Here is a 16238-nt window from a genome sequence, read left to right on the forward strand (position 1 = left end):
CCCAGAGGGCGGCCCTGGCGCACACCTGGGCGGGGGAGGGCTGGGCCGGCTTCACGGGGAGGAGGTCGGTGCGCGCCCGCCCAGTCCGCGAGCCCGGCCTCCTCTCGCCCCCCTGGCTGGGGCCGGCCCATGGCGGCGGGGTCGCCGGCTCCCCTGGGAATTCCAGGCGCGTGTGTCAGCGCTGGGCTTCCACCTCCCTAGCACGCTCCGGCCCAAATGGCGGTTGGCGCGGAGAGCTGCATTCCGGAGGGGGCAGGGGCGGCCCCGGGCCTAGGGCGGGGTTGGGGACCCGCCCCTGCACCCCCAGAGAGGCCCTTGCGGGAGCCTGTCTCCCCTCAACCCCCTCCCAGTCTCCGCGCCCCGAGGGCTCGCCCTGTCTCCAGGGCGAGGGCGGGGGAGGGCTCCGACTGGGGAAAGGGGCGTCCGGGAAGTGCCAGCCTGCGCCAGGAATCCTTACCACCTTGGGGGCAGGCCCTGCCCTGCCGGACTGATAGATGAGGGCCTGGGGCTCAGTGACCAACCCCAAGGTCACGAACGACCGCCTGTTTCTGTGTAACGCCCTAGTGGGTTGGGGGGCGGCATCTGGGGCTTGGGTGCGAATCCCAGTTGTGCCTCGATTTTCGCATCTGGAAAATGGGAACAATTGCGGTACCTACCTCACAGGATTACCGTGCAAATAAAAGAGAAGCCGGTGAACGTCGTTTTGTGCTGGGGACAGGGTCCTGCCTGGGAACACAGCCGCAGCCCCTCTCTGGCGCGCGGGCGTGCGGGGACGCCCGGACACCCTGTGCGGGCCGAGCCCTCCAGGGCCAGGCCTGAGATCGGAGTCGCGGGCCGGGGGCCGGCTCGCCCCGGCCGCCCTGGCTCGTTCGGGGGGTGCCTGAAGCCCCCTCCGGGCCGCACAGACGAGGTCTCCCCGCCCGCCCCAGGCCCGCCCGGGCGCTGCTTTGCCAGCGGCCTCAACAGGCCCCGGCGCGCCCGGGCCGCCGCGGGATGAGGGTGGGGGCGCGCCGCCGCCAGGCTGCCCCGACTGCCCCGAGCCTGCCCCGGCGGGCGGGGGCTGGGGCCGCGACGGGGGCGGGCCGGGAGGCTCCGGGACGGGGAGGTGGTGGTGGGGGAAACAAGGAGTCTCCAGGCCGAGGCAGGAGGATAGGAGGGTCTCGGGCAGGAGCGGGGGTGGGGAGTGGAGGGGGTAGGGAGGTGGGGGGGACGGGCCCGGCAGGAAGAGACGAGAAGCTCCGGCCGGGGCTGGAGGTGGGGGGGACCCGGGGACTCCGGGTCTAGATGCGGTGGGGGGAGGAAGAGAGGGAGCAGGGAATCTCGGGATCCGCAGTGGGGAAGGGGGCTCCGGGACCGCAGAGACCGCCGAACCCTCCTCTCCCGCGGGCGGACGCCGCGCCCCTCCCCGCACACCGCAGCGCCCCATACCTGCTCGCCTGGGCGCAGCACGCCCATTTCCCTGCCGGGGAAACCAAGGCTCCAGGTCCGCAGTGCTCTGGAGTGGGGAGGGGATTTGTGGGCGAGGGAGCCGTCCCAGCGCACGAGGTGCCGAGGGTCCCCCCCGGGGAGGGCCTGGGAGAACGCTGGCAGCACTACGGGGAGAAGCGAGCCCTGAGTGTTCGCTGAGCCGGGGGTCTTGGAGCACCATCTCACCTTCCTCCGCTCTTCACCGTCCCCTCCCAGGCAGAGGTGCTAGGCTGAGACACGGAGGCCCCCGCGCTCGCCCAGCCGGCCCGGAGCGACCCCTGGAGCGAGGCCCGGCGGGAGCAGCGCCAGCCGCGGCCACTAGGTGGCAGGGCAGCGCCGGGACTGGCGGCCGCTGGGAGTAGGGGAGCTGAGCAGACCTGCCGTGCCGCTTCCCGGGAGCAGCCTGGTGGGATCACAAATGGGGACCAGGGCCCCTGACACCTCGCCTCATCTTGGAGTCCCGGTGCAAGAGGGGGGCAGGGGGGCGGCTATTTGGGGGCATTAAGTGGAAAAAACTTGAGGTCCTCCAGCTCTGCCTCAGTGAGGTGACCCTAAGCAACTTGGTCAGGCTCTCCGTGCCTTCGTTGCCCCTATGAAAATGGAGGGCCAGGAGAGGAGAATTCCCAGGCCGCTGGTCCTCCTTGTCCGGGGGAAAACAGGCTGTGGTGAAGCCGGGCCTCTCTGGACGGGAGAAGGGCTGACCCTGGCTGAGCTGGAGGGGAAGGTGGGCCCTGGGCTCAGCTGGGGGAGTGGCTGAGAGGGTCATTTGGAACCAGAGGCCCCTGACCTGAGCCTGGGGGCCATGCGGGTCAGGGCCCAGCCATGGGCGCCTGGGGCTGGGCAGCTGGGATGGCGCATCTCCCATGGGGGCTTGGCCACTCCCAGATGCGGGCTCCACTGAGTGTGCTCAGACCTGCCCCGTCCCCAGCAGCGCTGACCAGGATGGCCTGGCTGGCCTGGTTGTGCCCCTGTCCCAGTCCCTGGGGCTTGGCAGGAGAGTGGGCCAGTCTCCCCACAGACAGGCACTTGGTCCCTGGGAGGGATGGGGATGCGGGGAGGCCTAGGGTGCGGTTGCTGAGGGCTCTGCACGTCCCTGGGCCAAGGGGAGCCGAGCTTAGAAGGAGCCGGAGAAGGGGCCTCCGGGGACAGACCTCCAGTGCGTCGGGCCAGCTTGAGCCACCTTCCTGCCCACCGGGGAAACTGAGGCTGAGAGGCCCGCCTGGTCCTGGCCGGGCGTCCTCCACTGCTGTGTGGTTCTGGGGCACTTCAGTCGCTTTGGAGGAGGGACCCCAGGAGACTTTCAGCCTGAGGGTGACTGGGGGAGTCTCTGAATCAAGAAAACTTCCGAATCTTTAATCCATTTTGAGTTAATTTTTGTGTATGGTGTAAGGTAGTGGTCCACTTTCATTCTTTTGCATCTGGCTGTCCGGTTTTCCCAACACCGTTTGTTGATGAGACTTTCCTTTCTCCATCATATGTTCTTGGCTCCCTTGTCGAAAACTAGCTGTCCATAGATGTGTGGGTTTATTTCTGGGCTCTCGATTCTGTTCCCTTGTCGAAAACTAGCTGTCCATAGATGTGTAGGTTTTATTTCTGGGCTCTCGATTCTGTTCCGTTGATCTGTGTGTCTGTTTTGTGCCAGTACCGTGCTGTTTTGGTTACTATGGCTTTGTAGTATATTTTGAAGTCAGGGATTGTGATGCCTCCAGCTTTGTTCTTTTTTCTCAGGATTCCTTTGGCTATTTGGGGTGTTTTGTTGTTCCATGTAAATTTTAGGATTCTTTGTTCTATTTCTATGAAAAATGTTTTTGGGACTTTGATAGGGATTGCATGTAAGTCCTGAAACCATGAAACTTCTAGAAGAAAACACAGGCAGTACGCTCTTCAACATCAGTCTTAGCAACATATTGTCAAGCACCATGTCTGACCGGGCAAGAGAAACAATAGAAAAAATAAACAAATGAGACTACATCAAACTAAAAAGCTTCTGCACAGCAAAGGAAACCATCAACAAAACGAAAAGACAATCTAACAATGGGGAGAAGATATTTGCAAACCATGTATCTGGTAAGGGGTTAATCTCCAAAGTATATAAAGAACTCATACATCTCAACAGCAAAAAAACTAAAAACCCAATTTTAAAATGGGCAAAAGACCTGAACAGACATTTCTCCAAAGAAGATATACAGATGGACAACAGGCACGTGAAAAGATGTTCAACATCATTAACTATCAGGGAAATGCAAGTCCAAACTACAATATCACTTCACAGCTGTCAGAATGGCTATAATTAACAAGACAGGGAACAACATGTGTTGGAGAGGATGTGGAGAGAAGGGAACTCTCATACACTGCTGGTGGGAGTGCAAACTGGTGCAGCCACTATGGAAAACAGTATGGAGATTCCTCAAAAAATCAAGGATAGAACTACCATATGATCCAGCTATTCCACTGCTGGGTATTTATCCAAAGAACATGAAAACACCAATGCGTACAGATACCTGCACCCTGGTGTTCATTGCAGCGTTATTCACGATAGCCAAGACTTGGAAGCAACCTAAGTGCCCATCAAGGGACGAATGGATAAAGAAGATGTGGTATATACACACAATGGAATACTACTCAGCCATAAGAAACGATGAAATCCAGCCATTTGTGACAACATGGATGGACATTGAGGGTATTATGCTAAGTGAAATAAGTCAGAGGGAGAAGGTCAAATACCGTATGATCTCACTCATACGTAGAAGATAAAAACAACAACAAACAAACACAGAGAGACAGAGGTTGGATTGGTGGTCACCAGAGGGGAAGTGGGGAGGGAGGAGGGCGAAAGGGATGACTAGGCACATGTGTGTGGTGATGGGTTGTAATTAGTATTTGGGTGGTGAACATGACGTAGTCTATGCAGAAATAGAAGTATAATGATGTACATCTGAAATTTATACAATGTTATAAACCAGTGTTAGCACAATAAAAGAAAAGAGAAGAAGGTTTCCAGCAGTCGGGGAGACTGGCTCCTTAGTGGTTGGGTGTCTGGGGCGGGTGGGGGAGCCCAGTCCACAGCAGTGCCCCCCATCAAAGCGCAGCTGCAGTGCCAGCCTGAGGGCACTGCATCCAGAGTGGCCTCTCCCTCCAGTGGGCACTGCCGGCCTCCAGTCCGGGGCCCTCCCCAGATGCCCGCCCTCCCAGGGCCCAGCTCCGTGGAGGGAGGAGCAGGTCGGCCTGCACTCCCCTTGTCCAGCCGTCCAGCTGAGGCGTTGCCTGGAGTCCCGCCCTCTCTTGGAAGAAGCACAAAGGTTGTCTAGTGGAGTGAGTGGGCTTTCCAGCTCCCGCTGCCAGCAGCAACGTCCCTCCTCTGTGTGTGGGCACGGAACTGGGGGGCAGTGGAGAGGGGAAGGGCTGGGGGGTCCGGGTCCTGGACAGCGGCTAGTGCCAGCCCTGCTCTCCTCTCCTGCTGGCATTCTGGGGCTAGTCCAGGGCCAGGTGGGGACACGGGTGAGGGAAAGTGAGGCCCAGAGCATGGCGGGGTGTGGCAGCTGGGGTGATGCAGAGCATGAGAGGAGAGGCAGGCCTGTGTCCCCAGGAAGCCCCCAGCCTGCCCCTGGCCCCTCTGGGCCCTGCTGCCAGGGGAGGGCAGCGTGAGACACAGACGTCAGGTGACCCCAGACCTGGACTGAAACGGATGCTGGACCTCTGGAAGCCACCAGGTGTGGCTGCCCCAAGACCGTGGTTTAATAAGTGTGATCAGGGACAGATGGCGCCTGGGCCCAAGCCCAGCCTCAGGACCCGGCCCCTGGGCATCGTGTCACAGGGCAGGGTGGACACTGTCACGTCCTCCCCATCCTGAGGAACAAACCACCGCTTGATGGCAGAAAAAGTCATCACAGGCCCCTGCGTGGGCTGAAATGATGTTTATTATGGGGTAACTTAAACAGATGTGTCCAAACCCAGAATCCACGCTTCCTTCTGTGCCCAAGGCCTGCCCACCTGGCCCTCGCCTGTCTACCTCACTCCCACCCCGTGTCCCAGCCGTCAAGGCCTCTACCTTTCCTAAGCTCTTCCCTTCACTCACCCCGCAGGGCCTGGCATCACGTCACCCTTGGAGGACCCTTTTCTGAGTCTGGGCGGTGAAGGGTTAACTCAGCAGGCCTGGGTGTCCACACCCTGCGCAGTCCAAAGAAAGGTTTGGTCCTTGCCTGGCTCCTAGGAGGCAACCTCTGAGCCCCTGGAGCCCAAGACCCCTGTCCGGAGCACATCGGGGGCCCTTGGGTCGTGGTGGGCAGAGAGCAGCAATCTGTGGCAGCCCAGGGATCCGGCCATCTGGTCTCTCTCCTTTGGTTTCCCACTTGCCAGGGCACAGGGCTTGGAAGCAGCACCCTCAGTTGGAGTCAGCCCCCCAAGATAAGAAGGTGGGGTTTGTAGGGAAGAGGTAAGGGGTGGAGTGGATGGATAAAGAGGGGGGTGGATGGGTGGATGGATAGATGGATGGATGAATGGAGGGAGGGCAGGAGAGAGGAATGGATGGATGGATGGATAGATGGATAAATGGATAGAGGGGTGGATAAATGGATAGAGAGGTGGGTGGATGGATAGAAGGAGGGAGGAAGGAATAGAGGGATGAATGGATGGGTGGATAGAGGGATGGATGGAAAGATGCATGAAAGAGCAAGTACAGTAAGTTGTTAACTGTAGAATGTAAGTGGTGGGTATATGGGGTTTCAGTGTACAATTCTTTTAACTGTGCCGTGTTTGGAAATCTAATCCAATGTTGGGGAAGTTGTTATGGGCAAGCACTGTGGCACGTACACACACACACACACACACAGCTAAATAACTCATGAGCTGAAGAAGAGATCATAATAGAAACTTTAAAATACCTAGAGGTGAGTGACAATGAAAACGCTGCATAACCGGACTTGTGGGGGCAGCAAAAGGGGTGCTCCAGGGAGATGGCTGCAGACACTTCCACTGGAAGAGAAGGCGGCCGAGTCCCATCTTAGGACGTTAGGCGCTGGCAGGGGTGGGGGAGGGACTGAGTGCAGGGGCTGGAGGGAATTTGGGGGGATGGGAAAGTTATTGGATGCATTTGTGGAAAGGCACCACTGTACACCCGAAGGGGCAACTGCACTGTGGGTGGGCTCTCCCTGACTTTAGTAAGTCAAGTAGAAAAAGGATGTTGGGGACGAAACCAGAATAAGCCCAAAGAAAGTTGGAAAACAGATAAAAATAAGATTGGAGCCCAATGAAATAAAACAAAAGTGCAGTAGAGAAGGTCAGTGAAGGCAACAGAGAGTTCTCCAAAAAAATTAACCAACCAATGAAACAGACCAACTTCTAGAAATAATAAAGAAAAAAAGGAAAGAAAAAACACAAATAAGATGAATCAAAGAGAAGATATAATTGCAGATTTAAAAGATAAAGAGAAGCCACAGATGGATGGATAGAAATATATATCAAATCATCTATCAGATAAGGGACTTGTATTCAGAATATGTAAAGAACTCGCAGAACTCAACAGTAAAGAAGCAAATAACCCAATTTAAAAGTGGGCCAAAGATCTAAACACAGCACCGAGGAAGGTACCGCCCGGATGATGGCAAATAAGCGAGTGAAGAGATGCTCCCCATCATCCGTCATTAGGCAAATGCAAATTAAAGCCACAGTGCGGCACCACTGCACACCCACTAGAATGGCTGAAAATAATTAAATGAATAAAATGGCGATACCACGTGCTGTCGACGATGTGAAGCATAAGGACTTCTCGTGGATCGCTGGTGAGAAGGCCATGGGGTGCAGCCGCTGCAGAGAAGAATTCGGTCGTTTCTCACCATCTGCTGACCTAAGAATTCCACTCCTTGGTATTTACTCAAGAGAAATGAAGACGTACGTTCGTGCAGCAGCCTTTACGTGAATCTATATAGCAGCTTTCTTTATAATCACCAAAACTGGAAAAAACTGGGTGTTCTTCAGCTGGGGAAAGATAGCAAACGGGCGTCCTTTGGGAAGTGGGAGACCATTCAGCCATACGAAGGACAGAGCTGTCGTGCGCACAGCGTGGACGAATCTCAAACACCTTTTCTGTGCGAAAGACACTGGATCCAAAAGGCTGTATAACTCCGTTTATATGATGCTCTGGAAAAGGCAAACCCAGAGACAGGGACAACAGATGAGTGGTTGCCCAGGGTTGGGGTGGGGGAGTATTGATCACAAAGGGGCAGCACGAGGGAATCTAGGGGCGATGGTGCTGGTCTGCCTCAGGACTGTGGTGGTGGGTACGCAACTGTGTGCCTTTGTCAAAACCATAGAACTGAACGTCACAGAGTGAGTTTTACTGTGTGTAAATTTAAAAGTTTGAAAATGCAAAAAAATCAATTCCAAAAAAGAGATAGTAAGAAAGTACTGTACATAAGTGTATGTCAACATGTCTGAAAACGTAGATGAAATAGACAAATTATCAGAAAAATAGAGCAGGCCAGAAGAAATAAAAAGCTTAAGTAGTCCCATGACTAGCAAATCAAGTGGAGCAACATTTAAAAGTCTTCCCACGCAGACCCTTGCGGCTGGAAGGACCCGGTTTGCAAGTGAAGACACGGAGGACGGCGCCCCAAAGCCAGAGCAGGGCCAGCTCTCCTGACCGTGTTTGACAGGCGGCGCTCGGCTCCACAGGCGGAGAGGAGCCCAGGAGAGCCGCGCCCCTGGGCCGGAGCTGGAACCCCTGGCTGTAGCTGGGGACGGAAGCCTGTCCACTGCCCCCCACGCTGGGGGTTCTGAGGCTCAGCCTGGGACCACAGACGGTTTGATCCCAGCCTGCTGTGACATCTGAAAGTGAGACAGGACCCTGAGGGGGCAGAAGGTGACAACCGCACTCAGACTTCTAGAATGGCCCCGTCGCCCGTCACTTCTCCCCACAGGAAAACCTCAGGGTGGACAACAGCACAGGAACCAGCGAGGGTCCCACGGCTCAGGGGGTGGCCCACAACCACCAACAATAAAGGAAGTTTGCAGTGGAGCCAGGGCACCTTTCTGCAGAGTACGGTCCGGATATTAACTTCCCAGGCAGCGCTGGTGGTCTAGGGGTTAATATCCACTATAGATTCACTTTAGTCGCTATCAAGACCCCAACCACATTTGCTGCAGAAACAGAAAAATCCATCCTCAAATTCATACGCAGTCTCCAGGGACCATGAATAGCCGAGGGAATGAACCCTCCTGGTTCAGGAGTGGGTGCCTCCCCATCGCCCTCCAGCCCAGCCAGCCGAGACCAAGGGAGAGGAAGCAAGGGGCGGGGGCAGGGCTGTGTGGGGGAAGGAAGCCAGACGGGGGAACAGAGACTGGGGGAGGCTTGACGCCAGGGTCCTGGCTCCCTACAGCCCCTGCTCATCCTCCCAGCCCTGCCTCTCCATCCCGAGGGACAGAAGGGCGGCTCTGCCCCGGGGGTCCCACCAGCACTGCTGAGCACATTGCAGATGCTGTCTCTCCACCTGGGGCCCGAGGGAGCCAAGCCCAGAGAAGCCAGGCAGCCTACCTGGGGTCACACAGCAGGAGGGTGGGCCCCAGGAATCCTGCGCACTGCCCGTGCTCCTCCTGGAGCCCCATGCCAGGGTTCCTGCGTGTGTGTCTGTGGGTGAATGTGTGCATGTGTATCTGTGCTTGCGCACATGTGTGTGAATGTTTATTTGTGTGTGTGTGTAAGTGTGAGTGTCGGTGTGTAAAGACCAGCCAGCCTTGATCTTGAGGGCGGTGAGGGGTGGTGGGAGGCGTGAGTGAGAATCGCGGCCGGTCCGAGTGGGTGTGGGGTTTGCCCTCTGCCCCGGAAGGAAGCCTCAACCCAGAGCAGGTGAGGGGCAGAGGGTGTGGAGTCTGCAATTGCGGGGCAGGAAGTGGAAGCAGCTCCTGCCTCGAGGCCGGGATATTCTGTGAGGCGGGAGGAGTGTCGTCTGCTTCCCGAGGAACCCGTCAGATCGGAGTGATGGAGATGGTTCCACACGCATACACACACACACATACACACACATGCATGCGCACACACATTCCCCTGGCCCTCCAGCTCCCGCCTGGACTCTCCCCAGCCCTGTGCACAACCTCTTCAGTCAGTCAGCCGCACCTCCACTTGCCTCTGGTCTGGCCCCATCTCACCGTGGGTAGGTGACTGGGCAATGGCCTTGCTTGGCCTCTGAGGCCCTGGAACCCTCCAGACCCTCAGCCCCCAGAGTCTGCTCTGGGCACCCCTCCATGCCCCTCCGTGTCCCCCAGGTGTGGCGTGTACTTGGCAATGCCCAACTTCCCTGCCGCCTCCTCTCCCACCCGTATCCAGTGGGCCCATGCCCCAACCCCCTCCACCTTGCCTCTTCTCTGTATCCTGGCCCTGGGGTCTCAGGCCTGAACACTGCCCCAGCCTCCCCTCTGCCCTCTGGCCTCTGCCCTCACCCCGATACCCACAGAGCAGCATGTGACGTGAGCTCACCAGCCTCGGAGACAGGCTGCACAGTCCCAGCCTCACACTCCCCGTCCCCTCTGCCCTGATGATGCCCTTTCCTGCTCAGCTGGCTCAGCTCAGGCCCAGGTCACTCCAGGATTGTGACCACACTCTCAGGGTGGTGCCACCTGCAGTAAGGGGCCCATCCTCCATCTGTGGGCCCCTGGAGGGCCGAGTCCTCCCCACCCCCCAAACCTGCCCAGGGCAGTGCACACAGCAGGTGGACAGTAAGTGCGCACTTGGTTGAACTGATGGCCAGACCCAGCGGGGTTGTCTACTTCCCCCAGCCTGGCTGCCTCGGGCCCCACCCTGGGTGTTACCCAAACCGCTGGGAGCTGAGGTTGGCTGGAGCCCCAACACTCTGCCCCTCTGGTTGCAGAGGAAACCAGATTGTTTCCGGAGGAGCCGTGGGCTCAGACGTCTGCCCAGGTGTTTTTCTATGTAGGGCTGCTGTCTCCCTGGCGTCTGTCTGGGGAGGTGTCGTGGGTGGGGTGGGGAGGGGAGCTTCACAGCAGCAGGCACGACAGCCCTATGGTGGTAGCAGAGGGTTACAGGTGGGGGGAGGACACAGGGTCCCAGACACTGCTGGGTGGCTGAAGACTTGGTGGCACGCTCCTGCCCCTGTGGAGCCCCAGTGCTGCGTCTCCGCCATCAGGCCCCGTGGACAGGCTGCCCCGGCCGTGGCTGCCAGCTTGGAGTCCACAGCCTCGGGGCTTCCCCAAGGCCGGGGGCTAGCGGGGGCTCAGGGGCAGCCCCTCTCGGCAGGGCCGTGCCCCTTTCACTGCTCGGCCTCCCAGCTCTACCAGGCAGCCTGTGTCCCCGGCCACCCTCCTCATGCGGGGCGTCAGAGCAATTCCTAAAAGGAGGGCTGCTGCCAACCCTGTCCCGGCCACCCACAGGCCACCAGGGCCCCTACCCCAACACCATGGACATTTGGGCCAGACGATGTTTTGTGGTGGGGAGGGGCTGCCCTGTGCACTTCGGGATGGTTAGCATCATCCCCAGTCTCCCTGACTTGATGCCAGTAGCACCCCACCCCAGTTATGAAACCCAAAAATGTCTCCCGAAAGGCTACATGTCCCCTTGGGGGTGAAATTGCCATGGCTGGCGACCACGGGGGTGGGGGTGAGGACCTGTGGGGGGTCCTAGACAGGAGGAATCTGGCAGGAAGGGTTCGGTCCTCATTTCTGGTCTGCTGCCGACCTTCGACCCTGGACGATGTGAGAACTGGGAAGTGAGCTGGAGGAGGAGGCAGGCGCTCAGACCCAGGTTGGTGAGCGGCACTCCCTGGCCGTGAGAGTCGCTCAAGGTGACCCTCCGTTTCCGTCTTGCCCCTCGGCTGGGCACCTGGACACAGCTCCCAGGTGGCCAGGGAGGCACAGGAAGAGGGACGCCCACACCTGCTCTTCTGCTTTTCTCCTGGCTCATGGCTGACTCGCCCAGGAGAGCCTGCTGGACAGAAGGTGGTGCTCCCGTCCCTCCGGGGAGGGCTGGGGGTGGCCCTGGTCTTTGGGAGCCTTCTTGTGTCTAGGGACCTTTAGGGCAAAGCAAAGATTTCCTGAAGGCCCCTGAGAGTGGACGACAAGGGCCCAAGGGCCCAAGGGACACCCTCCCGGGAGGAGCTGGGGAGCTGCAGGGTCTGAGCGGGGTCTGGGGGCCATGGTCCGGGAGAGCAGCAGGGCTGAGGGAGGGCAGGGGCCCCCTACTGGAGGGTGGAGGAGAATATCTACCCCTGCTTTGGGCCTGGCACACAGCAAGTGCTTAACAAAACAGTTGTTGACCAAGGAAGTGGTTGCCACATGGTCCCGTCCTGCTCCAGAGAGAGGCTGGCCTGCCTGGCTCCTCTCGGGGGCCTGGGAGCTGGCCCTGGATGGGGTGAGCGCCCTGCTGGCTCGCGGTCCCTGGTGGGGCCGGCGGAATACCGCAGGGACTGTCCCCCGGGGTCTGCTTGCCGAGGCTCCCTCCCTGGGGATGCCAGGGACAGCCCCGGGGAGGGGGAAGATGCAGGAGGCAAGTGGATGCGCCCTGGACAGAGGGCCCACAGGGGTGCATCCCTGACCGATGCCTGTTCCTCTTCGGACACATGCCTCCACCCCGGCCACTGTTCTTCACCTTCAATATCAATTTTGTGTTAATTTTAGACATAGCACCTAAGTTCTCCTCTTCTGTCTTCACGTATTAACTTCCTCTGGGCATCCTCAGACAAACAGAAGTCCTCACTGCCGACGTCATCAAATTCACCGATTTTTTTTTTTGTATCATTTGATGCTTTTGGAAAATTTTTAAGTCCTTCTCTCTCCCAGGCTGCCAAGATATCCTGCACGTCTTCTATTAACTTCGGGGTTTGGCTGGTTCACACTCAGCTCATGGACCTGTGTAAAGCCCGCCTCTGTCCCACCCCGCAGCGAGGGGCCAGCGACCCCAGGGCTACTGATCCCCAGGTGTCCTCTGCCGTCTGCCTCGGCTCCCGCCTGCCCCAGGGACGGACAGCCAGGACATGAAGGACTTCTCCTCTGATTTCTTCCAAAGCTCTCTGTTCTGCGTTCCCGTTAGCTCTATGAGCCCCTGAAGCTGGTTTTCTCATGTGGCTGGAGGAAGCCCCTGGTTATTTCCCAAATGCCTCACAATCCCAGTTTTGGTCTCTCTTCCATCTACCCAAGAATGGTTCTTAACGTGCAGGGGCTGGACTTAAGTGTAACCTTTCGAGAGCGGTTTCCCCCATGGGGTGTACGCCTAGGGGATGGGTGGGCTCAGGAATACCAAAGTAACCGAAGTGTAGCCCACTGCCCCTGGGGCTCACGGACTAAAGCGACAGACAGACAGAGGCGAGGGCCTGTCCCACCCGCAGGACTCACTGTGGCCGTGACCCCGACTGCAGGTGTCTGGAACCCTCTGGGGCCTCCAAAAAACACTGCTGAACGTGGGTCCCCAAAATATCACCCAAACTGTTGCTTGATGCTTTCTACTGCAGAGCTGATGGGTCTTCCTGGAAATTCGGGAATGGACAATGAGGTTATTCTGTCTGTGGAGACAGTGTGTAGCAAGTCCTGCTGGGTTGATGGTTTCGATTCTCTACACGGATCCTGCTTCCAGAGGCTCAACGTGGTGGGGTTTCCATGGGGAGAAAGCCACCTTCCCACGAGCTGAATGCACCCTCTCCAGGGGGCCTCCTCCTCTCGTCCATCTGTCCCCCAGACTCCCTCTCCCAGCGTCTCTAGTCTCCCGGCTCCTCTCCTCCTCCCAGATCAACCCCCACTGGATCTTTTCCCCATTTGGGGGCAATTTCATTCCTGGGCCTGTCCAGCGTGCACCCCACCCACCTGTCTGGGACCTGCCCTGGCTAGGTCAGAGAAGCTGGCGACCGCGTGTGTCCGAGGCGACACACGCCCCCTGTACCCATATTCTTGCTTAGGAACAGCACCCGCCTCAGTGCTGAAATAAAAGACCACATTCCCCGGCTTCCCCTGCAGCCAGGTGTGGTCACAGGACCGCATTCCCGAGGAGACAGGACCAGAAGTATTGGGTGGAAATTCTGGGATGTCTCCTCAAAGGTGAGGGGCCCCACTGTCTGCAACTTCCTTCCTTCCTGACACCTGGAATGCAGATGTGAAGGCTAGAGCTCAAGGAGCCATATTTGACTGTGAGATAAGGCACCTGATTTCCCAAGGCTGTGTAAGCTGCCAGGCCAGCCTCGAGAGAAACCCCTGTGTGTTCTACATGGTTCTCTGGGGTTTCTGGGGCCTGTCCTGGGCTGAATGAGCACACGCTCTAACTTGGTTGAAACCACAGCTCCTGATGCACAGGCAGGGTGTGCTCTGGTCAGAGGAACACGGGTCGGCAACGAGAGTTTCAGAATCACCGAGCCCTTGGGGTGACACTTCTAGAAAGCCCCGCTCCTCCCCCAGCCTCCTCTCTCTCAGGGCTATTCTCTTTGAACTGCCCCGAAAGCCCCTTCCCTGGCTGGTGCCTGGGGAACTCCTGCCCTCTGATGAGGCCAGCGGAATCCCCTGGAAACCCCGGAGAGCCCCCGCCTTCCGCTCCCCCAGCCCCTGATTCAGCACCACTGAGGCCCAAGGTAGGAAAAGCAGGGCCAGTGCCCTGCTCCATGCAGGGCAGGGAGGCACCTGGGGGTCAGGAAAGGCTGGAAGACTCGAAGGAGGAGAAAATGATCATCTTAGCAAACAGGATCAGGCTTCGTAGGAACAGACTGACACAAACACGAAGGAGGGCTCACTCTGGTGGGCAGCATTTGGAAATCGAGGGACAAAATTAACCATAATAACAAATCTAAAGAGACAAGCCATATAATCATCCCCACAGAGGCAGGGTGGATAATTTGCCCAATTTGGGACCATTTGAGTATCCTTAAGAATAATGACTATGGTGGATGGAAACACATTGAAGATATAAAATCCATGAGTCTTGCACATCCATGTTCACAGCAGCACTATTCACAATAGCCAAAAGGTGACAGCCACCCCAGTGTCCACTGACGGTGAATGAGTAGACGATATGTGGTAAATCCATACAAGGGAGTATTATTCAGTCTCAAAAAGGAAGGAAATTCTGACATCTGCTACGACATGGATGAACCTGGAGGACATCATGCTGAGTGAAATAAGCCAGACACAAAAGGACAATACTGTGTGATCCACTCATATGAGGTCCCCAGAGGAGTCAGATTCGTAGAGAGAGAGAGTAGGATGATGGGTGCCAGGGGCTGGGGGAGGGGGAGTTAGTGTTTCATGGGGACAGAGTTTCAGTTTGAGAAGGTGAAAAGTTCCGGAGATGGATGGTGGTGGTGGCTGCACAACAATGTGAATGTGCTTAATGCCCCTGAACTGCACACTTAAAAGTGGTTAAAATGGTAAATTTTATGTTAAGCATAATTTACCACAATAAAAAATCTATGAGTCCTTAATGATATTCAGAGAAAGAGAGAGAGAGAATCAAGTCCTCAGCTATGGCTGGACAAGACCACTGCCCCGCCGGTGGGGAAGAGGGTCATTTGCTCCCAGCTGAGGAGGGCACCCTCGTTCCACCCCAGCCCCCAGCTGATGGTGTGGAAGCATCGCACAGCTGGAAATTTACCACTCGGAAACCTAACGGGATGGTTGACTTGGCAGGCTTATGGGTGAAGGAGAAGCTCCCAGGACAGGTGGCTGGGGTGCAGGAAGTGACGTACGTGTGTGCCCCCCGTCGATGATCTGCACCTTCAGAGAAGGGCCGTGAGCCTGCTGGTGTGTCGTCACATGCTCTACAGAGTTACAGTCACCAGACACGCTCAGCTGAACCCACCAGGGCTTTAGAACCAACTTCGAGTTACAGGTGGTGGAGGAGCGTGTTAAATGACACAGAAGGACCCAGCCAAGCAAATCCAGAAGGGGTGACATTTTATGAGACAGTCTAGTTAGGGTTAGGGTTAGGGTTAAACATCCTGGGCTGAAAGGGTGAGGCACTGCTTCCGATTGAAAGAGACTTAAGAGCCATGACGTCCGATCGCAATGCTCAGCCGCTGCTTGCACCCCAGTTTGAAGAACCCACTGGAAAACCCGTGGGGACCACTGGGAAGTTGGCAGGGGGAGGGTACAGTGGGCTGGTGGGAAGGGAGAATGGCTCTGGGATGTGGGGGCATTTGGTTCTGGAGGTAAACACAGAAGTGTCTGGTGCTGAGTCCTGCGGTCTGCGCTCTGCTTAGACACATGGACACAGGAAGCCCATCTAGGAAAATCTTTACATCTGTTGAATCTGGTAGTGGTTACACAGATCTTCATCACTCTCCCTTCTCATTATAAAGCCTTTAGAAATCAGGAGGAGAGTGGATGCAAGGTGCTTGGATGTGCAAATTACCCTGAGCAGCTGCCCGGAGAGCCAGGAGCAGGACGGCAGGAGAGAGACGCCGCCGTCCACTCTTTTACAGCTCCTGAAATTTGAATCTGTGGGTACATGACCTGTTTACAGTGGTGGATCATTCTCCCCCGTCCTGAGATGATGAAAGCGAGAGTGCAGACAGGACACGTGAGGAAGCCCTTCCAGGTTTCTCGGGCACCTGCCTGGTGGAAGTTGGGGATGATGGAAGCAAGTGGCCCTCTTCTTGAGGGGACCCCGGGGACTTTGTCAAAAGGGGACTGTGGCAGGGGGCCGGCCCTGTGGCGTAGTGGTTAAGTGCGCGCTCCGCTGCTGGCAGCCCGGGTTTGGATCCCGGGCACGCACTGATGCACCGCTTGTCAGGCCATGCTGTGGCGGCGTCCTATATAAAGTGGAGGAAGATGGGCACAGATGTTAGCTCAGG

This window comes from Ceratotherium simum, chromosome 24 (genome assembly GCF_057802395.1).
Source record: "Ceratotherium simum simum isolate JZ-2026a chromosome 24, ASM5780239v1, whole genome shotgun sequence".
Lineage (NCBI taxonomy): Eukaryota > Metazoa > Chordata > Mammalia > Perissodactyla > Rhinocerotidae > Ceratotherium > Ceratotherium simum.